The following is a 27,198-nucleotide window of genomic DNA, read 5'->3' as shown; positions in this document are numbered from 1 at the left end:
CTCTGAGTGTTAATCTTAATCACTCCAGCTATATTTCATTCCTTTTGTAGTATTTCAGATTGTTTCAAGTAGATTTGAGCCCTTCAGAATTTCTTGTTAATCCAATTTCTCCTAACTTGTAAAACACGAGATAATTTAGTCCTTATTTTAAATGACTGAAACACAGACCTTAATTAATATCAGGGGAGCAGCTTGCCTATATTTTGTACATATGGTTTTCAAGTCTTTCCATACTTAACTAAATTAGGAGTAAAAAGAACATATTGAGACTCGGATGTATTAGATTGCCTTTAAAATACTTCCAACATCTTTGAAAACCTTTTCCTTGATGTCAGTAAGCTACTAGAACCCAGAGATGTGGGACCATTTTTCCTATTGATACCAAAATGTAGTATAAAGGAAGTGGATGGAAGAGTCCTTTGACAACCTGATTTAAATCTTGCCTGTACTACTTATTAGCCATGTGGCTTTAGGCAAGTAATTTCAACTGAGATGCCCTCAACAGATGACTGGATTAAGAAGTTGTGGTCCATATATACAATGGAATATTACTCAGCTATCAGAAAAAACGAGTTCTCAACATTTGCTGCAACATGGATGGCGCTGGAGGAGATAATGCTAAGTGAAATAAGTCAAGCAGAGAAAGACAATTATCATATGATTTCTCTCATCTATGGAACATAAGAACTAGGATGATCGGTAGGGGAAGAAAGGGATAAAGAAAGGGGGGGTAATCAGAAGGGGGGATGAAGCATGAGAGACTATGGACTATGAGAAACAAACTGAGGGCTTCAGAGGGGAGGGGGGTGGGGGAATGGGATAGACCGGTGATGGGTAGTAAGGAGGGCACGTATTGCATGGTGCACTGGGTGTTATACGCAACTAATGAATCATCGAACTTTACATCAGAAACCAGGGATGTACTGTATGGTGACTAACATATATAATAAAAAAATCATTAAAAAAAATCAAGCATCTGCACCTTCCTTTCCTCCCCTTCCTTCCTTCCTTCCTTCCTTCCTTCCTTCCTTCCTTCCTCCTTTCCTTTCCTTTCCTTTCCTTTCCTTTCCTTTCCTTTCCTTTCCTTTCCTTTCCTTTCCATTTTCCCCCTAAATAACTATGTTGTAGAGGTAATTATGTTCACCTCAATGACTATGAAATGTGTTTATTTATGCATGTGAAGTGGCTAGCATGGTGTCAGGAGTATAGTCTGTCACCAGTACAAGTGAATCCTCTCATTTCTCAAACTTTGAGCCATGTGTTAACTGAATTTTTAAACAGCCTCTCAAGTCTTTGCCATTAATTCTTACTTAAATCATTTTTCTGCTTTTCATCTTTGTCCGTTTTATGATAGTGATTCTTTCTCTGTAGCACCTTTTTTTTTTTCATGCACACGAAGACCAGGGTTTTATAGATTTATCATTCTCCTTCTCTTTATCACCGCCATCATTGCCAAGGTAAAGAAGCATGGTTGTTTCCAAAAGAGCTGATTCAGTTTATACAAGAACTTAGGCCGAGACTTTTGTTGGAAAGGTTAGTTGAGCTGGAATGTGTGTTTTGAGATGTAAATTTAGTTTCATAGTCTTATAGACAAGATAAACCTGTTCAGTTTGTAACAGATGTTTTCCTGAGAACATCAGTCTAAGTGTTCAGCTACAGTATGAGGTAACAATAGCTCTTCACAGCCAGCCTCCTTACTAGAACTTATAGCCCCCATACAAAAATTTTTTTTCTTTTAACACAAAAGAGAGTGGACACAGCTGAAATCCCTGCTATATCCCATAGGCTGCCATTATATTTCATATCACTTTTTATGGCCTTATGGCCTCCTAGTCCACTGGCATAGCAGCTGCCAACTACTCTCAATGTACCTGACGATCCAGCACTACCGGACACTCAAAGTGGCCTGCGACAGAGACCCACCAGTGGCTTTTGCCTGTGTTTCTCTCATGCAAAGAGCATAGATGATAAACCCAACATTGATTCATTAGAAAAATTCCCCATCTCTCACCTTTCCTACTTCAGCAGGGCACTGGCTTTTGTCCCTTTTCACTTCCTACTCATACCGTATAAGGGATGCCTTTCCAAAAAGTGAACCTTTTAGCCCTGACCTGCCACATCCCAGAGTCTACCACAACTTGCAGGAGGTTTGGGCTATGTTGATTCATTTGCTCATTCAACAAAAGTTACTGAGCACTTACTCTACAATGGCCCCGGAACAAATGTGGTTATATACAGCAGACTGAGAAAGAAGCAAGGGGACCCTGCTTCCACAGGGCTCTTGTTGTTTCTTGAGGCAATAAATAAGTAGAAACTAGAATTGAGGCTTCATGAGAGTAGACACTTTGTTTTGTTGTCTTATTTTATCCCAAGACCCTGAGCAGAGGCAAGCATTAATGAAGCCTCAATGGATATTTGTAGTATAAAATAAAGTTATGATATAATGTGGGAGTAGCAAATGTAATGGAGTAAAATAAAGCAGTTTCAAAATGCCCTTTATTATACCATGATATGCATTTCAAAAAGTAATACTGTTCTTCTGGTTGTATAGTTAGCAAAAATAAAAGTTAGTAATACTTTATAAATATCTAAATTTGGGGAAGATGGGAATTTTCCTGGTCTATAAAATCAGCATCATAAAATTACTGTCACTGACAGTCCAGTGATGAACTACTACTACTACTACACACACACACACACACACACACACACACACACTCGTTTGTGACCTCATTGGGGATCAAATGGACTCTGTAATTTACATTTGAATTCTAAGCACTTGATGCTTGAATATAATACATGCTCATTCAATATTTATTTACTGAACAAAAAAATTCTAGGCTACCATTCACAGTAAATATAAAGAAGGAACATGGAATAAAGTAACATGTATGGGGTCTAAAAAATTTTTGGAATCCCATCGAAGTGCTGACCAGACCAGTTGGGACAGAAAATAAAGAATAAAAGAAATCAAGATGATGGATCTTTGTGGGTAACAAATAATGGATAAGGGAGAAGAAACAGGAATCTTCCGTTTAGTTAATCCCTATCCACTCCACCCATTCCCAGACCGGTAACAAGAAAACTGTAAAGATTTGTGAAAACCCGTTTATACCTTATACAAACGTTACTACACGGGAATGACGAGTTAAGCAGCTACATAGGCTAGAGCCTTCTATAGGTTCAAATTGCAACACAGAAAATCATACAATTGATCCAGCTTTGATTTGATCACACTTAATAATTATGAGCTTATGTTGTATTTGCTTTTGCCTCTGCATACCGTCAGTCTTCCTCTTAATATCCTAGGTTATTATGGTCTCACACTGTCCAAATCATTGTTTCCATGATTAGGTCCCTAATGTTGAATGTGAAGAGATGTGGGGTTGTGAGTGAATGTACCCTGCTGAAATTTTATACTTCTGAGAAAGAGAGATACAGGAATTGGGATATCAACTCCTTGTCTGCCTCTCAAGACAGTAAATTTTTAAAATTACTGTCTTTGAGGCTACTCCTATCTAGCAGTCAGCTATACTGTTCATCAAACACTTTAACACAATAAAGTTGAAAAATAGGATAAAGAACCTGAAGACAGAAATAAAGCTGAACAGGCACATCAGCACTAGTGTGTGCAAAATTAAGACAGGGAAAAAAATCACCCTAACTTAAAAGCATCCCAAATGGTTCAGAATGCAACTGAGATAATGATATGCTATTTCATATAAATATCTAATGGCTCCAATACGAGTAGCTTAACTATAATGAACGGTCTTATTAAAATATAAAAATCACTGAGGGAGCATGTAGGAGCAATCCAATCTCGGCAGCACACTTTATGGGCAGTTCTTGGTTTGAAGATCAGTGAAGATGCCAGTGCTTCTTAATTTATGTTAAGCCTGATAATTTGCGGTTCTCTGCAACTTTTTCTCCTAACAAAGCAGAACTCACATATTGAAATGAAATCAAAGTAGTACAATGTTATTTTAAGGTGTTTGTACTGAAATTTAATTAAAACATAAAATCTCATAAAACACTAAAGACTAGTTATAAATAAAGCTCCTAGGCACACATAAATTAGATTTAAATAGCAAATAGGAGTTGAGACTTTAACTTTGGCTCGAAGCAGTGTTTGTTTGTTTAAAGGTAATTGGAGAAAAACATGATATTTACACTTTCCATAATTCATACAGATATCACTGAGCAAACCTTACAATAATAATAAAAATAAAAACTAGAGTGCTCTGGCCAGCATTGACAGATTTAGCAAAGAAAAATATGGGGTGCACAGGAAAGTCTGAATTTCAGATAGGCAATGTTTTTTTTTGTTCTTTTTTCTTTTCTTTTCTTTTCTTTTTTTTTTTTTTTTTTGGTCTGGCCCATACAATTTTGGGGAATATTTTACTAAAAATTACTTACCGTTTAGCTGAATTTCAAATTTAACTGGTCATTCTATATTTTATCTGGCAAACCTAAGATCACCCAATGCTGATGAAGATATATCATTTGTATGGTTGTTTTAATGATTATTTTTTAAAGGCCTGTTTAAAATAGAAAGGCCTGTTTATATATTATTTTATCATTAATTTAAATTCTTGTATCCTTAATCATGTCAAAATAATGATTTCAAATAGATGATAATTGATAGAGACAACGTGTTACAGCTCAGCAGCATTTATATTTTATTTCTTCTTCCAGGAAACACCAATGGACCTCACTGTGCAAGCTGCTTGAAGTGAGGTAAAGTCACACGACTGAGATCTAGACAAGCGATTGTGGGCAAAAGTGATATTCACCATTTCCAGTCTTCTCTTTCTTTTCACTTGTCTGCCAATTGGAGGCAAAGCCTTTAGTGGAAAATGCTGAGCCTCTGATGATACCAGAGCCACAGTATGAAAGAGGCCTGGGTGCCTGATATAACACATGGAGCAGAAGACTGACCCCTTGTTCCCTCTTACCACCAATGCCCAATAGATGGTGAGTGACAGAAAAACAAGTTTCTGAGATTCCAAGGTTGTTTCAGCAATTAGTGTAACTTGACCTATCTGATACAGATATTTGTACTTTGCAGGGATTGCTTTTGCAATTGAAACTTGTAATATGCAATAGTCAGCTTGGCAGGCCGGATGTGGATGGTGGGAGAACAATACAGCAGAGCCGCACAACAGTATCAGTCAGTGTCAAACATCGGATAAAACAGTAAGTGGAAAGCCACACGTCTACTGGGCTTCACCCGTAGGAAAAGAGGTCAGTAAAAAGAATGTTATTGGTATCTGTTGGATATGGTTATTAACTATGCTGGGCGATGTACTACCCAAAAAAGATAAGTTTAGGAAAGAATAGGCCAATTGGCAGTATTAAATAAAAGCAAATAGAAAAAAAAAATCTAGAAATTTGGCTCTTTTAAAATGTTGGAAAGTCTGCTTGTCTAAACCGCAAACGGTACAAAAAAGGGAGGGGGTGGATTTAAAAAGTCTTTCAGTTACAAAAACCAAGTAAGATTTCCTAAACAAAGTAACTCAATTCTGGGATGGGTTTAGATCAAGGGTGTGAGTATCACATCTATTGCTTTCAGATAGTTACCAGGTTATCACTCTTAAAGTTTAAAAAGGGGAACTTGGAAGTGAGAAAGTAAATAAATATGTCTAAGATAGGATTTTGAATACAGTTACTTTTGAGTCACATGGGGACTACATAGATGAGGAGCCTGCTAGTACTTTATGGAATCTTCTTTCCTTCAATTGCTAAATCTGTAGCACATACTGGAACTCCAAGCTTGTTTCTCTAAGAAACAGGCTGCAAAAGTTATGTAGGATCAGTGTCTGCACTGAAGACATGGACAAAGAGAGTTAAAGACACAAAGAAGAAACTTCAAGGGCCAGGTCAAGAACCAAAGAGAATAATGGACAATATGCTCTATTGCCTGAAGATCTCAGACTTCGCTGCATTAACTAGTTGTTACTTTGTATTGACTCCCTTGGAGAGGGGTTTTGGGTATTTCATGGATAGGAGTCAATGGAATAAAAGGATATTTGGTGACTAGAAGGACAGAAATCCACATCTTTCCTCTTCTTTTAAACAACTAATTTCCCAGTGCCTTTGCAGTAAAGTGAGGTCATGGGACTGAGTTCTCACCAACAGAAATCAGGAAGAGGAATCTATTATACGTCTGTGAATGGCAGCATGTAACACACACGGTCTATCTGTCCCTTTATCTCACAGCTGGAAGCAGAGGAGCCAAGGGAGGACAGCAAGTCACTGATAGATGGAAAAGCCATGGGGATGGAAAGAATTGGGTGTGAATGACAGCACAGAGCCACACAGCACTCCTCTCCCCTGCCACCTCCCATCTTCTAGGTCCCCCTAGATAAAGGCATATTTTGGTAAGCCAGTGAGATTTTAGGATTAGCAATTGACTTGTACTGATGAACACAGTAATGCAGCAAACACAATCCTACAATACTGTATGGTGATGTTCATATAAAGTTTAAAAATCAATTTCGATACATTTGAGATATAAATCTTAGGTCTGGTGATTTAAGACACCCCAGCCAAAATGGTCTCTCATTTCTCAGAGCAAGCACAGAAACATTAAGCTTTACCCTTGATTTTGGACTGTATCTGTCATTAAATCTTTCCTTATATTCCAATCATTTTTTAATAATAATTTTTTATTATGTTATGTTAGTCACCATACAGTATACCCTTAGTTTTTGATGTAATGTTCCATGATTCATTATTTGCGCATAACACCCAGTGCTCCATGCAATGCGTGCCCTCCTTAATACCCATCACCAGCCTATCCCATTCCCCCACACTCCTCCCCTCTGAAGCCCTCAGTTTGTTTCTCAGAGTCCGCAGTCTCTCATAGTTCATTCCCCCTTCTGTTTACCCCCCCTTTCTTCTTCCCTTTCTTCTCCTACCGATCTTCCTACTTCTTACGTTCCATAAATTAGTGAAACCATATGGTAATTGTCTTTCTCTGCTTGACTTATTTTGCTTAGCATAATCTCCTCCAGTCCCGTCCATGTTGCTGCAAATGTTATGTAATTGTTCTTTCTGATGGCTGAATAATATTCCATTGTATATATGGACCACATCTTCTTCTTTTTTTTTTTTTTAATTTATTTATTCAACAGAGATAGAGACAGCCAGTGAGAGAGGGAACACAAGCAGGGGAAGTGGGAGAGGAAGAAGCAGGCTCATAGCGGAGGAGCCTGATGTGGGGCTCGATCCCAGAACGCCGGGATCACGCCCTGAGCCGAAGGCAGACGCTTAACCGCTGTGCCACCCAGGCGCCCCTTGGACCACATCTTCTTAATCCAGTCATCTGTTGAAGGGCATCTCGGCTCCTTCCACAATTTAGCTATTGTGGACAATGCTGTTACGAACATTTGGGTGCATATGGCCCTTCTCTTCACTACGTCTGTATCTTTGGGGTAAATACCCAGTAGTGCAATTGCTGGATCATAGGGTAGCTCAATTTTTAACTTTTTAAGGGACCTCCACACTGTTTTCCAAAGTGGCTGTACCAACTTGCATTCTCACCAACAGTGTAAGAGGGATCCCTTTTCTCCACATCCTCTCCAACATTTGTTGTTTCCTGCTTGTCCATTTTGCCATTCTAACTGGTGTAAGGTGGTATCTCAAGGTGGTTTTGATTTGAATTTCCCTGATGGCTAATGATTTTGAACATTTTTATTCACTTCTCTGGGTAACACTTTTGAAATGCAAGGTTCTTGAAAACTAGGTCATTGTATACTCTTCTCTCTTGAAACTTGATAAATCAATCTGGCTGATTATTTTAAAACTCTTTTCAAAGTTTTATGACTTGTCAAACCTTGTATCATGTTTATGATAGTCTTAAAGAGAAGTTTATGTAACAAGACAAAATCACAACAGAATGGGCCAGTTGAACATGCTACTGCTGACTGGATTTATACATGAAAGGAAAGGGAGTAGAAGACACTCTGCATGGAATATGGCATAGCCAACATGCATCAGCCTGTAGGTGCTCTTTGTAAACCTAAAAACATGACAAAGTAAATGGATTACTCAAGAACTCAAAGTCAGAGAACTTTCATCTCATTTATTTCATCAAAACTCTTAGGTTCCTCATTTGTTAGTCACTCAGTTTATAATTTCATACCACAAAAAATGTGGATGTCACTACATTGATTTTATCGATGTGTAAAAGTTTGGTGTTTTTCCTGATGCCAGGCTAAATGCCTCTTAGCTCAGTGGTCCCTACACTTTATTCCACATTTAATCCACTTGAGAACCTTTAAAAAATATCAAGACCTCCAGATATTCTGATTTAATTGGTATTGAATGCAAACAGGGCTTTGGGAATTTTTAAAGATCTTCAGGAGATTCTAATACTCGACAGAGTTAATCATCAGCAGAGAAATCACTGTTTTAACTATATTTCTGGTTTCTACATTCACCAGATTTAACTTGGAGGAAATAATTTTATGAATTCTTTTGTTAATGTCTTCCATAAAGATGCTTGAGGCAGGTTTTATAACTCCAGTCTACCTTAGACATTTTAGGTAAGGTAAAATTTCTGAGTTATGCTGATAATTACAGTCAATTTGAAGAACAGCTAAAAACTCCTTTAGTTACAAAATACAATGAGAAAAGATGAGGTGTGATCAGTAAATGTTAAATAATTTCAATCTGGTGTTGGTCATCTCCTATGTATTTTTATGTGGACAGGCTTTTCCTTTAAAAGGGACCATCTAAAGCATTGATTATGCTTTTCTTTGTGATGAAGGACAGTAATTAATCATAGCAGAATCAATAAACATGGCTGTAACTAAAAGTAGCTAAAATGCAAGTTTGAAATTTTTATTGAAGAAAAGTTCCTTACAATAAAACTTGCATATTATGATGATCAAGATAATTCTGTTCCCTTAAGAGCAATAATGTATAATAAATGGCTTTCTTATTGATTTTCAATTTTCAAAATATTGGAAAATTTTTCTCATATAAATATGACCATCCTACCTCCACAATAATTTTAACAAATAAATTTGGCAACAGAATTAAACTTAAGCATGGTTATAAATATGCTAAGTATCAGTTTGTTCTGGCAAGTTCTTAATTTTTGGATGAAAGTTCTTTTTTTTTTTTTTTTAAGATTTTATTTATTTATTCGACAGAGACAGAGACAGCCAGTGAGAGAGGGAACACAAGCAGGGGGAGTGGGAGAGGAAGAAGCAGGCTCCTAGTGGAGGAGCCTGATGTGGGGCTCGATCCCATAACGCCGGGATCACGCCCTGAGCCGAAGGCAGACGCTTAACCGCTGTGCCACCCAGGAGCCCCTGGATGAAAGTTCTAATGAAATGTTGCTAACATTTTTGTTCTTTTGCTGTAGCTTTCTCCTTTTTCAACAACTTTGTACTTATTTCTCCATCTGACCTTCCCTCACAAGAGGCAGTTACAGTAAATCAATCATATTTTCTTGCTGTGCTTGAGTGAAGATCATGTTTTTTCATTTCAGAAATAATTTCCTGATGCTTTATTTAAGTAGCACATTTTATGTCAATGGGAAAAGCAGTGTGAAAGAAGGAGAACAGGTCTGAGTTAAGAGAAAACAAAAATGATCTGGCTTGTGACTTTCATATATATTATCTTTGTGACTCGTTAATGTGGGAAAGGTTCACAGTGCTTTCTCTATGTTTATGTTTATTTTATTTATTTATTTATGCTTATTTTAAATATTTTCTTCATGACAATATCCAAAAATATTAAAGACTTTAAATCAATTAGAGACTTCTTCTTATACATATTGTAATATGATAGCCAAGGTTACTCATATCCTCATCACAAAGACTATAGCAAGAGAACTATTGAATTGAGAAATTGCAGAAGCACTGAATATATTAGAACTCAAAAACTAAACTTAATACTTCACAATATTCCTGCACAAATTTTCAACAGAAATTTTTCTCATTTTAAAATTAGATTATTTTCTGTGCTTTACCTCTATTGATAGAAAAACAATTATGGAAGTTAAGATCTGTTCACTATTTTATATTATTTTATTTCAGAAAATGCTAATATTATTTTTGTTTTTAACTTGCACTAATCTTGGGGAAAAAGATGGAAAATAGAAAGGAAAAACCTTCTCTAGCGGGGTTCACATATTTTAATTTTGGCCAAATGATTAATTTTGAAATAGCAATTTATTAGGTTAATGATTTTCTTTTCCAAACAATGCCACACACCGACATGATTGTTAAAAGGTTAGAGTTTATGGTTACAACTTGTAAATTAGCTGGAAGATTGCTGATTCACACTCAAGTAAGAAATTTGCAGTCTCTTATTGTTAGAAAGAAACTCAATTATTTTAAGTTAGAGAAATTATAAATATTCAAAGTTCACCAAGATGCCCTCAATGTTCCCTCAGCTGACTGAACTTTAGACAGGTTTCTTCCAGACTCTAGGTCCCTGATCTCCCTTTTCTCAGATCATTTACTTTAGAATACTTGCAATTAAAACTTGTTTCTCTGCTTCTTTGAGGTGTAAACCCTCTCCCTGCCTCTTGCCATTTTTCCAACTTAGGAATGTCTTTCCCAAAGACCTGGGCTCTATCCCTCTGAAATGTAATCATCAAAAAAGATAAGGCCCCCTACCTCCCCCTAGAATTCTCCAGTACTTTTCCACAAGCTCACCCTAGTGCTTAAAATTCCCACCTTTGTTTCAAGAGAGTTGACTTTAATCTCCCTCTTCTATTTCAAGAAACTTGAATAAATTCTTGCTTAACTTTTTTTTACTCAATTCAGTTTTCTTGGACAGAGTCAATGCTGTTACTCTGACAGTCTTATAGGGTGTGTATGTTACTTCTGTTTTATGCTTCCTAAATAATCTTATTGATTTCTTTTTAAATTATAAATTCTTAGAGGACTTTACCCACATAACACGAAAGTTGTGTGGCTCTGAGGATTGACTGACAGAAAATACAGATAGGAAAAATGTAAATGAAAGCATGGGCTTTATGATTAAGCAAACAGTATATTAATATAAATGACTCAAAATAACAAATAAAAGTTTTCATTTAGATATTGAAAATGAAATTTAAAAATATGTAAATGTGCATAAGTTTTACTTAGGAAAAGTATCCTTAGTATCTGAATATTTCAAAAAGAGTTCAAGAACAAGGAATTAAATTATTCAGACACGTGTCATTTCTGCACTCTACTTTTCATTAAATATAACCACAGTACCTTTCCACAAGATGATTTTTAATCCTTTTAGACTGGTGATGGGAAATGTAGTGCACTAATTTATGTAAAATGCTCCAGTTGCTGAGATAACTGACTCCTTTTAACATTTTGTCATTAATTATAATAGATTTTTAATTACCATTGGAAGGTTTTGTAATTAGTAACATCTAGCTTATACAATCAGTGACTCTAAGCTCTCTAATTGACATAACACCTAAAAATTATTCAAAGCATGTTGTATTGTTGCTCCATGTCAAGAAATGGGATCTGAATTACATTTGTTTTGGAGAGGATGGACTTGTGAAATCCATCAAGGATGTGCTGTGGCTCAGTGCTTTTTGGCACACCTCCAATTGTCCTTGAAGAGGCTAGAAAAGGAAATTCACAATGAAGAGTTTGAAAAAAATGGATTTATAGATACAATAGACCCGTTATTACTTAGGATGGACCAAATATCTTTTTTTATCAAGCTGTCTTCATAGAGAGTTACAAAGCATCAAATTATACAATGTACTTTTCAAAGGTACAAATAGCAAACTTGAATTTAAATTTTAAGAGCAATTTGTTAACAAGATTGATTTTTTCCCCCAATTCTTGTAGCTTTCAAAACAATGGTACATCAGGTTCTAAGAAACGGGAATCAGTGAAAATCTAGAAAAATTTTGGTGAACGCAGTTGCCATTTGCAATGATATCCCATCTGCATTTAAGCATAGTACCATTTGACAGTTAGGTTTGAACTCAAAGATAAACAATGTATTTTAAGTACATTAAAAGAATGGGGCTACTTTAATATGCTTAGTTCTTCAGGTAATCATTTCTCACAATATGTCACACTGAATTCATTTAATGAAATGAGCTTATACATTAGGCAGCATTTACATTTTACTTTTTACATTTTGAAAGGCAATTTCTAGGACAATGTTTAAATATCACTAATGGGTGTTTTTAACAGAATGTGATACTCTACAAAATGGTATGTTTTTATAAGTATCTCTGCAATAAAATTTTACCAAAAGTGTAGCAATATCTCAGAATATGTTTTCAATTGTATGCAGTTGATTTGGTACTTACAACATTGTTTTTTTCAAAGTACATAAAATTTGATCAAGTAGACGCTGCCTTTAAATGGAAAGATAAATGACATTGTTCCAAAATTTTCTTATCAACAAAGTAACTTTTTAGAATACTTGCAAAATTTATTTTTATGTTGATTTTTATGTATGGTTTCATAAACAATAAGCTGCAAATCCCCAATGTTTGGAAATATTTTCTTTAATAAGTATCCTAATTTATTTTTTAAATATCCTTTTATAATTTTTTTGTATCATCTTACTACCTCCTTCCCAGCCCTTGCTATGGGTTGCTTAATAAGAACATGGTTTTTAAATATTCAAAATTGAATATCACGTTCCATGAAAATTTCAGTGCAGTATAAGTATTGTTGAATATAATTGAAACATAATCATTGAGATATTCCCATATCAAGTGTGTTATGTGCTCTTTCTATGGTAGTATCTAAAGACTACACAGATGCTGTGGGAAAACCAGTGTATTTATGGGTTGTGTAAAAACAGCAATTATTCAGTAAAAGCTTCTATATGATCATTTCATTGAGAAACAGAATATCATAGGATGTTTCTCTGGTAGACTGCATTTTTCTTAAAGCTAAAATACTTTTAACAACTCTCCTCATTATACTTGTAGGATAATTAAAAGTATAAGTAGTATTATTCGTAAGTATATACTGCTTTTTGTGGATATAAACAAAGACAGCATACAATTATTTCCTAAAAGTTTATAAATGGTTTACTAGCTGATACTCTGAACTTTGTCCGTGGGGATTCCTCTTTATTGAGACAGCAGCATCAGAGTTCAGAAAACCTAAGTGTGTTTCAAATATAGAAGAAAGACTCAGTGATTTATTTTAGTTCAAAACATATTAAATTGAAATTACTTAAGAATTTGTTCTTGAGGGCACCTGAGTGGCTCAGTCAGATAAGAATCTGACTCTTGGTTTCAGCTCCGGTTGTGATCTCAGGGTTGTAAGACTGAGCCCTGCATAGGGCTCTGCACTCAGCACACAGTCAGCTTGGTTTTCTCGCTCCTTCTCCCTCTGCCCCTCCCCCGCTCTCTCTCAAATAAATAAATAAATCTTTTTAAAAAATTTGTTCTTTGGGGCGCCTGGGTGACTCACTTGTTAAGCATCTGCCTTCGGCTCAGGGCGTGATCCCGGCATTATGGGATCGAGTCCCCGCATCAGGCTCCTCCGCTGGGAGTCTCCTTCTTCCTGTCCCACTCCCCCTGCTTGTGTTCCTTCTCTCACTGGCTGTCTCTCTCTGTCAAATAAATAAATAAAATATTAAAAAATTTTTTTTTGTTCTTTATATCTAATATTTGATAACAAAATCTAAATTCTTACTTCTTCCCAAGACTATGCAGAAAGTGGCTTTATATTAGTAAGACATCTTTAAAATGTCTGAGAAATGGAAACCATATAGATGTCATTTATCTAGGAAAATTTAGCCCCACAGTGGTTTACTCATTTATGTATTTATTTATTTCTATAAACATATAGACCTAAATATAGACCTATGAAGAAACTAAGTTCATTACCCAAATTAGTGAATATGCTCTTATTAATCCAGGGAATTTTTTTTAAATCATGAAATTATTTAACACTAAACATTTAAAATCTCATTAAAACCCCCACATTGAGACATTCCTACAGAAGAACGTTCTCTTTTGTACCCGCCTCCTTAATTTGAATCAAGGTCACACAGCAGAAAGTGGCAGAGTCCAAATTCAAACCCCTGCTGTGTTATCTTGCTCTCAGCTTGACTTGCCCCATTAGTGTTAGCACTACATGCTAGACAACATTTCTTGAAAGACTCAGGAGTGAAAGTGCCCATATCTTAGAGGACTCTATCTGCCTAAGCATAGGTTTCCAGCAGGGACCCATCTCCCTGGTTCCAGTCCCTCCTTGATTTCTCTGCCTCAATAAAGACTAGAATTCTTCATCAATCTTTTCAAACTTTATTTTCATTTTGTGAAATTTTGTAAAGACATAAAAGATCAAAAACTAATTATCACCTGTGTAGCCACCTCATAAATAAAACATTGTAAATATTGCTTTATTTACTTCAAGTATTATTTTATAAAAACAAATACACAATTATGAAACAAATTGAAGTACGCTTTGTACCTGAATTCCAGTTTTATTATTTACTGCCTACCATATACAGCACATCATATATACAGTTCTCCTTCCTTAGTTACCTTCATTTCAACAACCTCCCTTCTTTTTCTTCCCTTTTACATGCTTAAGGGCTCATGCATATTTTTAATTTTGGGGATGGGGTAGGAGTTGGGGAGGGGGGGTGCTTTGGAATAAGCTTACTTTGATATTATATGGCAATTTTGTATAGGATAAAGGCAGCACTTCACGTTCGTGGGGATAAAGATGGGTTTTTAATAAAAGAGAATAAAACATTGGATGGAAATACTGGAAAAGAAAAGTTGGATTCATACCTCAAATAAAGATCAAGAAAAATACCAAATGACTCCAAGTTTCACATGTAAAAAGGATATGTGAGCATTCTTAGAATGAAATATGAACAAATTCCTCCAGCTCCTTAGTGTGAGGAAGTCTTGCTTATCATTCAAAATCTAGACACTATCAACCAGAAGTTATTCTCGCTACTCTACAGATGACGTCTAGAAATCAGAAAATTGAACTATATTCTTTTTTTTTTTTTTTAAGATTTTATTTATTTGACAGAGATAGAGACAGCCAGCGAGAGAGGGAACACAAGCAGGGGGAGTGGGAGAGGAAGAAGCAGGCTCATAGCGGAGGAGCCTGATGTGGGGCTCGATCCCAGAACGCCGGGATCACGCCCTGAGCCGAAGGCAGACGCTTAACCGCTGTGCCACCCAGGCGCCCCAGAAAATTGAGCTATATTCTAATAGAAAATTGGCAATATATAAGTAGAAAAGAAATCCACATGTCCTCTAAAATTTTTAAATGACTTTCAGACTCATACATGAGGATAATACAAAATAAAACCCACTGAAATATCAGTTCACATATGTATGATTTTAAAAATTCAGTTTATCAACATTGACTTCTGTTGGGCCATTACAATAGTTGCTGGTTTTGCTTTGTTTTTGTTTTTGTTTTGTTTTGTTTTTGAGAGAGAGAGAGAGAAAGAGAGAGAGCATGAACAGGGGGAGGGGCAGAGATAGAGGGAGAGAGAGAATCCTCAAGCTGAGTCTTGGCTGAGTGCAGAGCCCAATGTAGGCCTCAGTCTCACAGCCCTGAGATGATGACCTGAGCCGAAATCAAGAGTTGGTTGCTTAACCCATTGAGCCACCCAGGTGCCCCACTTGTTTTGTTTTTAATAAACTTCATCTAGCTAAAGTTCTTTCCATTCCTAATTTCCAAAGAGTTTATATAAAAGCTCCGAGTGAAAACTTGAAAAAATATTTTTCTGTACCTATTGAGAGGATCATACTTTTTTCATGTGTTAATGTAGGCAATTGTGTTTTAATGGATTTTCCCTTAAATTCCTCTGACACTTGCTAAATAGGTGTCATATATTTTTTATGTCTAATTAATTTTGACTTGTGCTATTTTCTTTTCTTGCACTGTCTGATTTTAGGATCAAGGGTATACAGGGCTTTTAAAATGAGTTTGGGTAGCCTTCCTTATCTCTGTATCTTTGTAAAGAATAATTATTGTCTTTTCCTTGCACATACTTTGAAATGTACCTGTAAAAAACATATGAACCACATTTTTAAAAAAAATTTTAAAGGGAAATAACTTTGTTTACCAAATTAAAAAAAATTTTTTTTTTAAGAATTTATTTATTTATTTGAGAGAGACAGAGACGAGAGAGCACAAAGGCCGAGGAGAGAGGCAGAGGAAGAGGAAGAAGCAGACTCCCCACTGAGCAGGGAGTCCAACGTGGGCCTCGATCCCAGGACCCTGAGATCTCAACGGGAGCCAAAAGTAAACCCTGAACCGACTGAGCCACCCAGCTGCCCCTACTAAATCAAAATTTTAATGACTATTAGTTATAACTGCTTATTTTCTACTTCTCCTGCCGATGCATTTTCTACTTTTCTCTCTTCTTATCTTTTTGCTTGATATATTTCCAGCCATACCCCCTCCCACAGCTCCAGTTCTCACTGGATTCTGGCCAAACAGTTCCTTTCCTCTGCAGCTGGAGGCGTTAACAGGTTCCCACTGTGGCTACTTGCTGTGCACTTTTCCAGTGAGTTTGGAAGTCTTACCTCTGCCCCGTCTCTGTGCAGAGACTCTTCAGCAAATTACCTTCCCTTAAACCTTTGCATATGTTACGTTTCTGTAGAATCCTGACTAATGGAGGTCATTTAGAATGTTCTATTCCTTTCCTTGAGTCAATTTTAATAATTTCTGATTTTATGCAGCATGATGTGATTTCTTCATCTAAAGGTTTCAAATGGCATGAAGTACAGTTGTTGGAATTATTACTGTATAATTCTTATTGTTTACATCTCTAGGTATTTTGTTTCCAAAAATCTTAATTCTGCATTTCTTGTTTTCTTTTTTCTTTAAGCCTCTACCTCTGAGTTTCTAGTGAAATAACATAGTTGTGAAGAGAGTTATCGCTGGAGCGAGGATGTCTGAATTGTAGCTTCATAATATATTGGATGAGTGACTCTTTATGCCTTAATCTCTTCCTTTTATATATATATATAAAATAGAGATATGACTAGCACCAGTCTCACAGGGTTTATTCTGTTTATTTTGTCTGTTTGTTTGTTTAAGGAATAACTGAGTTAATTAGGCTGGCAGAGAGCACATGTTTTATAATCTTAACTGTTACCATTATTATTTGCAAAAGTACATCGTTTGATAAATGCAAATTGCTGTTAGTGTTGGGCTGAGGGCAAAAAGTCCTTTTACATTTTGTAAGTTAGGAAATGTATTTTGCCCTCATCCTTGACTAAAGTTTGGTTGAGTATAAAATTCCAAGTTTTCAGATAATTCCTTCAGTATCTTGACACTATCCCTACTTAGTTTTCTGGTATTAGCTGTTACTGATAAATCTGCTGACATCCCAATAACTGTTTCTTATAGTTCACTGTCATTTAGTCTGAGAGCTTTTAAGATGTTTCTTCTTAATCAAAATATTTATTAGTTACTCTGGGTTTATATTCATTTTTACTTATGACTTTTGGAAATTCATGTTTATTTTCAATCTGAGGATAACAAAAGGCTCAGAATCACTTGCTCAAATATTGCTTCTCCACCAATCTTTCCATTCTGGTTTATGGGTATTTGAAACTCTGATTTAACTAGCTATTATTTGTATAGTAGTATTGTGAAAAAGAACTTTTTGTGATGATGGAAATGTTCTATATATGTATTGTTCAGTATGGGCACATGTGTCCAGTGACTACTACGCTGGATAGTATAGCTGTGGAGTACTAGTTTTTCTATTATTTATTTTCATTTATCTTTGTCTGCATGTGCATGTGCTGAATTCTGAATAAATTCATAAGTACACTCTAGATGAATTCTTAAGTATATTTTTCCAAGTCATTAATTCTTTCTTTGTATCCATTACAGAGTTAATCCTGACAATTTCATGGTTTTGGCTGTTAATTTCCCCCCAAGACTTCTAATTAATGTTCCTATACATCTTGCTCTTCTTGTTTCATTTAGGCTTATCTTTATCTTATTGTGCTTTACTAAATGAAAATTTTGAGAAAAAAATGAGTTTGCCCTTTATTGTTCTCATTGAGGAATTTGAACGTATACAGGCTTTGAAGTCTATTAGATATTTCTATAAAACTGTCTTTTCCCCTGGAGTTTATTCATTTTCTAATTGTTCATTTTATTGACTTTATAAACAACTTGTGAGTGCATATGTTTTTTAATGTTTCTAAAAATTTCAGTAAAAAGACATGTTTTGAGGGTTGGTTTTCCTTTTCACTTTTGCTTTACTCTTATCCCCACCTGTCTGACATTTTTCTAGTTCCCTCTGTCTCCTCCCTGGACTCTTTAATCAAAAAATACATTTTAAGGTTTAATTTTAGGGTACTTGTGCCAAGATTAAATCAGTGATATCTCAGATCCAGGTACTACAGACCCGGATTGCTTGGTATAGTTTCAGATTAAATAGTATAATCTGTGTCTTCCTGCTTTTCTGGGTCAGTCCACCTTGGTGGTGGTAGTTGAAAAATAGTATTTGTTTGTTTGTTTATTTCTTTGTTTATTTATTCCTTTCACAAATAAAGAAATCCACCTGAGTTTCCGATTTCAAGCAGGGAGTCAGGGACCTATTGTAAAAGTCTTTTAAAATCTTTTTTTACATTGGAAGAAACAAAACACCAGTTTCTGTTGCCTTTTTCTGACCAAGAACTGGGTAATCCCATGGTTCAATCCCATTCACAATTTTGTAGTTTCATTTTATTTCTGTTTTCTTCTGAGCCTAATTTTTTTCTTTCTGGTTTCTACTTATGTTTATGTACTGGTTTATCTATCATTGAATCTGAAGGGATGTATCAAATGTATTCTTATGGAGTCACCCTAACGGAAATCTAAAATGCATGTTTATAAAATAAGCCCTCTTATCTGTTGTCTATTATTAGAGGACACACTGCAAATCACTGGTTTTAAATCACATTATATCTCATTATATCAAGGATGCCACTTTGAAAGTTAGAAAGTGGTTTCCTCATTATTGTAAACACAGCAAAAAGGTAATTTAGTTTGCTCTAGAGTTTTAAAAAATATTTTTGAAAGGTTGCTTTTGGCCTGAATTTACTGTTTTCCTTGTCATTGTAATGACTAGTGTAAGAGACAATCTGGCACTAAAATATGCGAATCATAGGTGAGTGTGCGACTTACATTAAACCCTTACAGAAATGAAATATGTATTTACCAAGACTTTAATTGAGCAAATAAGAACATTTTTAAATTAGTAATTCTTCCAGGAGACTTCTAGGTGGTATAGGGGATGTTGTGTTAATATTTGGCTAAATTTATGTGAAAACTTGATTTATATAGTTTAACATGTTTTCAATACCTTGGGACTTTCTATTTATAACGATCTTCTTTAAATGATCAATATGTTCTGCTTTAAGAAATAACACGTTAAATGTGCATGTGCATACCTGAAAAGCCTTATGATTGTTAAAATCAATGCACGTATAAGAATTGCTTAGCCAGTGGATTTAATGTAAAAGGTGATGAATACTCTAAGTCTGAAAATTCCGTTTAAGGCACATGAGGGAAGCTGTAAAAAATTGGCTTCCAGGTGGAAGAACTGCAATTTAAATGTTTACCAGCCTCAGCTTTCAAACCTTTGAAATTTAAAAGACAGTTGCTATATTTAATACATTTCTATTTTCCTCAGTGGGAAAGTACATTTCCTAGGAACAATCCCAAGATTTCCTGCAAAATTCTTTTTTGTGACTACCACAAACTATATATATATATATATATGCAAGAGACCAACTTTTATATAAAAAGAGCTGCTCCTTGTACAGAGAAAAATTGAAAAGTATATAGGACCTACTGTGCTATACTAAATTATTTTCTTATCATAGAATTTTGCCCTACTGTTCCTTAATAAAGAAGATAGGCATTAGTAATTATCAAACACCAATGATAGGTCAGGAATTGTCCTAGGTGTTTTATACACATTCTTTCATTTAACCTTTAGAAGAGCATTCAAATATCCATTTTTATCTCTATATTTGGATAAAGAGAGGGAGGCATAGCCAAACTTGAATCTGAATCTCTTAGGGTCTAAAATGAACTTTTACCATAGCAATGATTATATGTATATGGCTATTGACATACATAGTTAATTAGCCAACTTTGTGTCAGAATCTATTTCTCATATTTAATAATAATTAAAGAGGATAAAATTGTTTCATACTTTTATTTTAGAAAGAAATTTTACATCAAAAATTGCAGTGAGGTGTGGAGTGAGGGTTCCCACAAGAAATGATGAAGTCAATCACAAAAAGAGAGAGGTTAGATTGTTGTTATTTTTTTAAAGATTTTATTTATTTATTTGAGAGAGAGAGAGTGTGCACATGAGCAGGGGGGATGGGCTGAGGGAGAGGGAGAAGCAGACTCTCCACTGACCAGGGATCCCAACGCAGGACTCAATTCCATGGACCTGAGCCAAAGGCAGATGCTTAACTGACGGAGCCACACAAGCACCCAAGAGGTTAGATTGTTTTATTAGTACAAAAACACACTCTGAAGTGAAATTTTTCAGCCCTGGAAGAGGGAAGATACTATGAAAGACATTTCATAAAATGTAAAAAACTCCAGAAAAGAACAGAGCTACAAGAGAAAGATGTTCTGCTGGAGGATTTTTCTGGTGGGATTGGATGGAAATGCATTCATTAGAATTTATTTTGTTCTATTGATTGACTGGAAGTGAAGATTCCTTATTGTGAGCACAGGTCAATTGTAGTCGCTGTTTTTCCCTTCCTGTAGGCTACTGACAAATATTTTCTCTATGTTTGTTGCAGGGTGAAGTGTAAGAGTGGGTCCAAAACTGATTATGTTTAGCTAAGGCTCAGATAAGAAGAGAAGCTTGTTCAAGTTCACACCATCAGTAAGTGCCGGCCCTTGGAGTCTGTGTTCTTGTTACCCTCTTCTTTGGCCTCTCTCTCCTACTTTTGGTCCTTCCTTCAACCCTTCCTGCCCATCCTTCTCTCCTTTATCAACTTTCTATTTTTTAATATCTTTGAGGGTAAGGAGAACAATAAACGTTTTGGAGGCTTCGTTACTTTTCCAAACTGTTCTTTGACTCCTCTGATAATTTCTCCCACAAATACATTTTCTCCCTTTGAAAGTTCTTTTTAGTGACCTGACGTCAACTCCGTTTCTCTAATTCGCTCTGTGTCCTACTTTTTAAATGTTTTATAAAGTTGAAGGACTGAAGATGACTATCAACTTAGTATAATAAAGGAGGGCATTTTTAAAAATAAATTAAGCAGTTTAACTGCATCTAGTATCATAAACTTTAGAACTAAAAGAAATTGCCTGCAATTATTACTTTAGAAGAAGAAAAAACAGAAGACAGAGTGACATAGATAAAATGCATGACTAATATTAGCCTAATTTATTTGGTCAAAAGTGAAAATAAATTTTATTAAGAAATTAATCAAATTTTACTCTATTAAACAAAACTATAATCTAATGAAGGTACAGTAACTGATATTTTCACATTTTTTGGTGAACTTTAAGTTCAAATGACTGGAGGTACTGAAACCTTGATTAAGACATCAAAAATTACTTTGATGAGACAAATTAAACTTTTCCTTGGTGCTATCTAGTTAATTTGGGGTATTAATTTAGACATAAGTCAATTAGTATAGTATAGTTAAATGTAAGAAATAAGCAAATGTACTAAGCATTTATCTTCCTTTTTCAGCTTGTTTTGTCCAAGAAGAGATTTAATAGAGAGAATGTGGTTCAATGAATTATGAATGCTGTTGGAAAACATTACAGCTATGCACGTAAGGGTGTTTGAAAATAAACAAAGGTTACTAGTTAGAAAGAGTAAAATATATTACATTGGAAATTTTAAACAAAAAGGAAGCCATTATTTCCTTTTTATCTGAGACATTTTGTAAAATAATGCAGAGAAGGAAGTATGTAAGCTAGTAATGATGTATGGTTTAATTAAAATATTTTATTGATAATTTAATACAGACAATTCTAGCAGGCGACTGGTTATGAATGTGTTTCCTTTAAAACAACTCTCTAGTCCACAAAATATATGAAGTTCATTTTTGGCAAAATATAAAGAGCGTATACTTCATATCCTTATCTGTGAACCACTCTTGTTTCTATCTATTTACTACCACTATTTCCAGAATTTATAGTTACACATTTATCACCACCTGCACAGGGTAACTGCTGCTTTTGTAAAGACCTATATACCGTGGCAAGTATAACCGAACAAGCTTCCATTGTTGCTGTTAGTTGCTGTCTCTCGTGTTTAAGACCCCGGCTATTTATCTCAGTGTTCACACACAGAAATTGAAATGTATAAAAGTGGACATTATTAAATAGAGACCACACAGGATACCTGTTCTCCTTCAGTGAAGACCTCTCCAGGATGCCAGTTCAGCTGCAGTTATCTCAAGTCGTACAGTGGTGAAGCCAGAATTACTATATAAGGGAAGAAGGGTTTGGGAGCTGTGTTCTGATGGGGGTAGAAAAGGGTGAGTCTCATCCCCAGAGATCTAGTTAGAAAACAAATTCTGATTTGCTTGTCTGCAGTGGAGTCTGGGATTCTCCTTTCTAGAAAGCTCCAAAGGGCTCAAAATGCTCAAGGAACAAACACGGAGTAGCATGGTCAAGTAAACTAGTTGGAAACTGCATATGAAGCACGTGGTGTTTCCTTAGGTTGCTGGTTTATGTGGTGTGGCTGTGAGAGAGTGGGAATCTCAAGTGTTAATGTGGAATCTAACTTACATTCTCCTGAACCCTCAGTCTCTACAGCTACCTCATATTCTTGCAACTGAATTCATGAAATCGCAACTCAAACTCAACTGTGACTGAATCAGAACGTATTATGGACTAAATTATCCCTCCAAAATGCATATGTTGAAACTAATCTCCATTGTGATAATATTTGGAGGTGGGGACTTTGGGAATTAATTAGGTCCTGAGAGTGGAAACTTCAAGAACGAGATTAGTGCCCTTTCAAGAGACCCCGAGCATTCCCTCACCTCTTATGCCGTGAAACAGCACAGCAAGAGGAAAGCCATCTATGAACTAGGAATGAAGCATCACCAGATATTGAATCTTTTGGCACCTTGATTTGGTACTTCCCAGCCTTCATCACTGTGAAAAATAAATAAACCCAGTCTATAGTTTTTAGTTGTAGCGACCCAAACAGACTAAGACAAAAATATCTAAAGAAATAAACTGCGATGGAGTTTGCATCCCTGCTCAAGCTTTGAGTAATCAACAAATTCCTCAAAAATGACAAAACTGTTCAATTTTATTAGTTTCTTAAAGAAACAATAGGATTTCAATGTAATCAATATAAATACCACATTTCTTGTTTTCCTAATTCCTTAGATTGTAACTAACAACAAAGGAAAGTCTGGGGATGCCTGGGTGGCTCAGTTGGTTAAGCGTCTGCCTTTGACTCAGGTCCTGATCCCAGGGTCCTGGGATGGAGTCCTGCATCAGGCTCCTTGTTCAGTGGGGAGCCTGTTTCTCTCTCTCCCTCTGCTGCTCCCCTTGCTTGTGCTCTCTCTCTCTCAAATAAATAAATAAAATCTTAAAAAAAAAAGTCTGACTTTGCTACAATGGTACTTATATTAGCAGGTGAAACTTACATTATACAATCATAAAACTAATTCATAGAAACAAATATAATCTTAACACTAATAGCACTACCCAAAAGAAAAGTGTTTAATGGTAAACAGATTTTGAGGTCTGTATTTCAAAATGTTTGGCATGACTTTTGCCTTTTTAACTCTTTCCTGTTATAGACTTACTAATACATCAGTACAAAACATAATAATTATTTAAGTGTTTCTCAAGCTAAGGTGCACGTAGACATCAATTGGGGAGATATTTAAAAAAATCATCCCACCCACTGACAAATGAAATCGGAATTTATTTGGGCAAAATCCAATCATCAGGGTTGTTTGAAGTGGCCCACGTGATTCTCCCACTCATTATGATTAAGAACCTATAGGGCATGTAGCTCCCGCTATCTGCTTTACGCAGAAGATAAAGTAATGGCTAAGGAAACAATACATCGGTGCTTACAGTTATCAAAGCAAAAATTGCACCTGACAAAGTTAACCAGGCCAAGATGGCTTGATTCTAAGATATTTAAAGAATGCAGGCTGAATTCATCACCGCTGAAACAAAGGGCAGGACAGTTTTTAAAAGTTGAGGTGGGAGGATTGTAGGCCATCTCCATTTGCTAATTGGTCTCACCCAAAGGAAAAGCAAACTTTCTCTTATCTTCATGGCAGGAGATGTTTTTTACATCTTGGAATAAGGCATCCATGGAAGTTAAACTTCTACTTTCCCACAGAGACTGGGAGACTGGGAGAGTAAACTCTTTTGGTATTGACATTTCAAAGATTCAAAGATGTGGCCCCTAGGACCTTGAGAAAGACACTCCCAGGTTGCAAAACTGTCCAGAGATTCAAAGGGGTAAAGAAAGAATGTGTATGTTTCTAAAGCACATGCTCTAAGGAAAGGAGGTCGGGAACCAGAGTCAGGAAGAACCCTGTCTAAAGTTTAATCAGGCTGAGGGGAATATTGAAGTCATCTTGGACACAGGTAATGCCAATGTGCTCTCCTAGAACCAGGTTCTCAAACTTGGCTGCACATGGTATTCACCTGGGAGTTTTACAAAAATACAGATGCCTGTGCCTAACTCCACAGCTAACTGATTTAAATATTGACATAGGCATTGGTATCTTCTCAATAGTTACAAAATACACCAAACTTGAAAACTACTATCTTGCAAAGAGCTGAATTTCCCTGAGAGGATAGGAAGATGTGAAATAAATTCATCTCAGAAATAAATAACTGCAGCATATTATTGCTTAATTGTATACCAAATATAAAAATAGTAAGTGGAAGAAAGAAAGAGAGAGAGGGAGGGAGAAAAGGAAAGGGAGGGAGAGAGAGAGAGAGAGAGAGAAGTATTTTTACTTTATCTGAAGAACAAAAGGAAAGAAAAGAGAAAAAGAAAGATTGATTCTGCCACATCAAGGACTAGAGGCTACTGTCACAATTAATGAATCATCTATACAAATATTAAATGAACATTTTGATAAGCCAACTGAGAAAAAAAATTAAATAAATTAAAGCTCTCTCTGTACTATTTTTCTCTAATTTGTACCTGGTCCATGCTTGGGTGCTTTTGTCTTATTCCTAATCTCATAGACTCTCTTCTTAAATCTCCCACTTTCCCTCGTTCAGACTGTAATTGTCCTCTATTTACCCTATATTCCTATATTTTGGTGGCAGATGTATTAACTACCCCAGCCGGGAAGCTTATTTGTGATAACGTGCCAATGGAATCAGGACAGTGCCTTTTCTGTAGGTAATATTTATGCAAGTTTGGTTTTCCTGATAGCAGTCCCCCAGGCTTTTCAGCCCAAAGAAGGGATGATTTCACTGGTGGCACTATCAGTCCAGGCAAAAAAGGCTAACAGTATCATGTTAGGTTGACAAGTGACATGAATCGTGTGTGTGTGTGTGTGTGTGTGTGTGTGTAGACATTTATTCTATTAGTTCCATTGTTGCACTTTTACGAGCTGCAGTATTAGTCCCTAACTTTTTTAGGTCACATTCCCCTTTGAGAAACTGACGAATGCTAGGGAATATCTTCAAAAGAATGGGAAAATACCTATTATCTACAAAACTTTGCGAATAATTTGACCATAGTCACATATTCACTGAAACCCATTCATATACTTTAGCATTATGGGACTCCATTAATAACCCTTTATAAAATGAAAGGGAATTCTGCATCAAGGTCCCACTTAATGGCATGTTTTAAACGAAGAAGATGCTCCAAAATGAATGATCCAAACAGTAACTTTAAAATAAATAATTATCAAAATAACTTTTATTTTATTTTACTTCATCATTTACTCTCATACAAGTATAGATTAAATTCTTAGTGTACTAATGTATCTTTTTTTAAAGTTGTGAAATTTAAGAAATGGAATAATCTCAAACACTCGTTAACATTTTCAAGCATTGGCGAGGCTTAGAAGTAATTGTAAATAAAATGAAGAAAAGAATATCTTTGCTAATATTTTATGCATTTGTTTTTGTACCCCTCAATTCATTTGGTATTCTCCTTCCATAAGAGGATATTATTTTTTTCCCAGTTTTTCTCCTCCTTTTGATATTTAGCCTTAGCAACTCTGTTTGAGAGGTTAGAAATGTCGGCAACCACGTCGCACTGACGTCGTGGCTCATGAAGAAGCAGGTGCAGCGTAGAGTGTCATGACAGCCTGGAATGGAATTCCAGCCACGGGAAGGTAAAGTTCCCAGCCGCGCTAGCACAGATTGAAATAACTCACTCCTGACTGCTGCCGCAGAAAGTGTCAGTCTATATCTCAGACTGTAGCTATCAACCACTTTGTACTGATGCCTCCAGCAGACACACAGAGATTCCAAAGTAACACGGGGAGGCTAATGCATTTCCCTAAAGGAACGCAGAGCATTTAAACAGTTTCAGAGTCTCCACTTCTTCTACTAAAAATTATTGTCTCAAGGACAAGAACATTTCTATTTTTTATATTGGATGGTCTGTACCTCTTACAAGGTACCGATTTACTATTTCTTGTTTCTATTAAAACTAGACATGTATTTCTAAATTTTCTCCATTTTAACATGGAGGAAGTAAGGAAACAACATGAACAAACAAGGAATGCCTGTCAAATTTCATGATGAAAGTTTTAACAGTTAAAATTTTGTATGGGGTTTTTGTTTCTGAGCTTCAGTTAAATTGCAGTGTAACTTTTACCGAATACTTTTAAGTAAGCAAGAGTTAGCTTTTTCTAAAAATAAAAATTTTGATTCTTTCTAATTGGCTTCTAAGAAAAATTGAGGCATTAAACAGTGGCTCTTATTAGAGTCAGCTCTTCCTGGCCCTTGTGAGCTAGCTATGCACACGTCTTCCCATCCTCCGATCAGTGGCGGCACTTTGATAGTTTGAAGGAGGCCATGGTGGGAGTACTTAAGGCACAGAAATTGTAAAGGCTCCAAATTCCCCTTGCCCTCCGAAGCCATGTGTTAATCATTTGCCAGCATACTCTAGATTATCATACTACAGCATAGAATAATACATATATTATATTATATGTAGAATCATACTCCACATAGTATACTGCAGATAGCATACTATAAATGTGTGTATAGCTATACAACATGTATTAGGTTCTTTAGA

The 27,198-nt window shown here is 35.7% G+C and overlaps 1 long non-coding RNA gene across 17 annotated transcripts in view; it reads right to left on the bottom strand.

Moving 5' to 3' along the window:
* The window catches only part of LOC123789238 (uncharacterized), a 685,069-nt gene that overhangs the window by 114,220 nt on the left and 543,651 nt on the right, over positions 1 to 27,198 (bottom strand). For 5 of the 17 annotated variants that reach the window (XR_015723984.1, XR_015723985.1, XR_015723983.1 and 2 more), the window contains exon 6: positions 13,425 to 13,566. The exons of 5 other annotated variants lie outside the window; for them this stretch is intronic. This is a non-coding gene — a long non-coding RNA (uncharacterized LOC123789238). Of the gene's footprint in view, positions 1 to 4,382; positions 13,567 to 27,198 lie in introns of those variants that run through there. 7 more of the 17 variants (XR_015723993.1, XR_015723982.1, XR_015723996.1 and 4 more) reach the window with 3 other exon arrangements.

Source organism: Ursus americanus, chromosome 3 (genome assembly GCF_024610735.1).
Source record: "Ursus americanus isolate L20-20 chromosome 3, mUrsAme1.1.p, whole genome shotgun sequence".
In the NCBI taxonomy this organism is placed as follows: Eukaryota; Metazoa; Chordata; class Mammalia; order Carnivora; family Ursidae; genus Ursus; species Ursus americanus.
The sequence above is the reverse complement of the archived record's forward strand: the minus strand, read 5'-3'. Positions and strand labels throughout refer to the sequence as shown.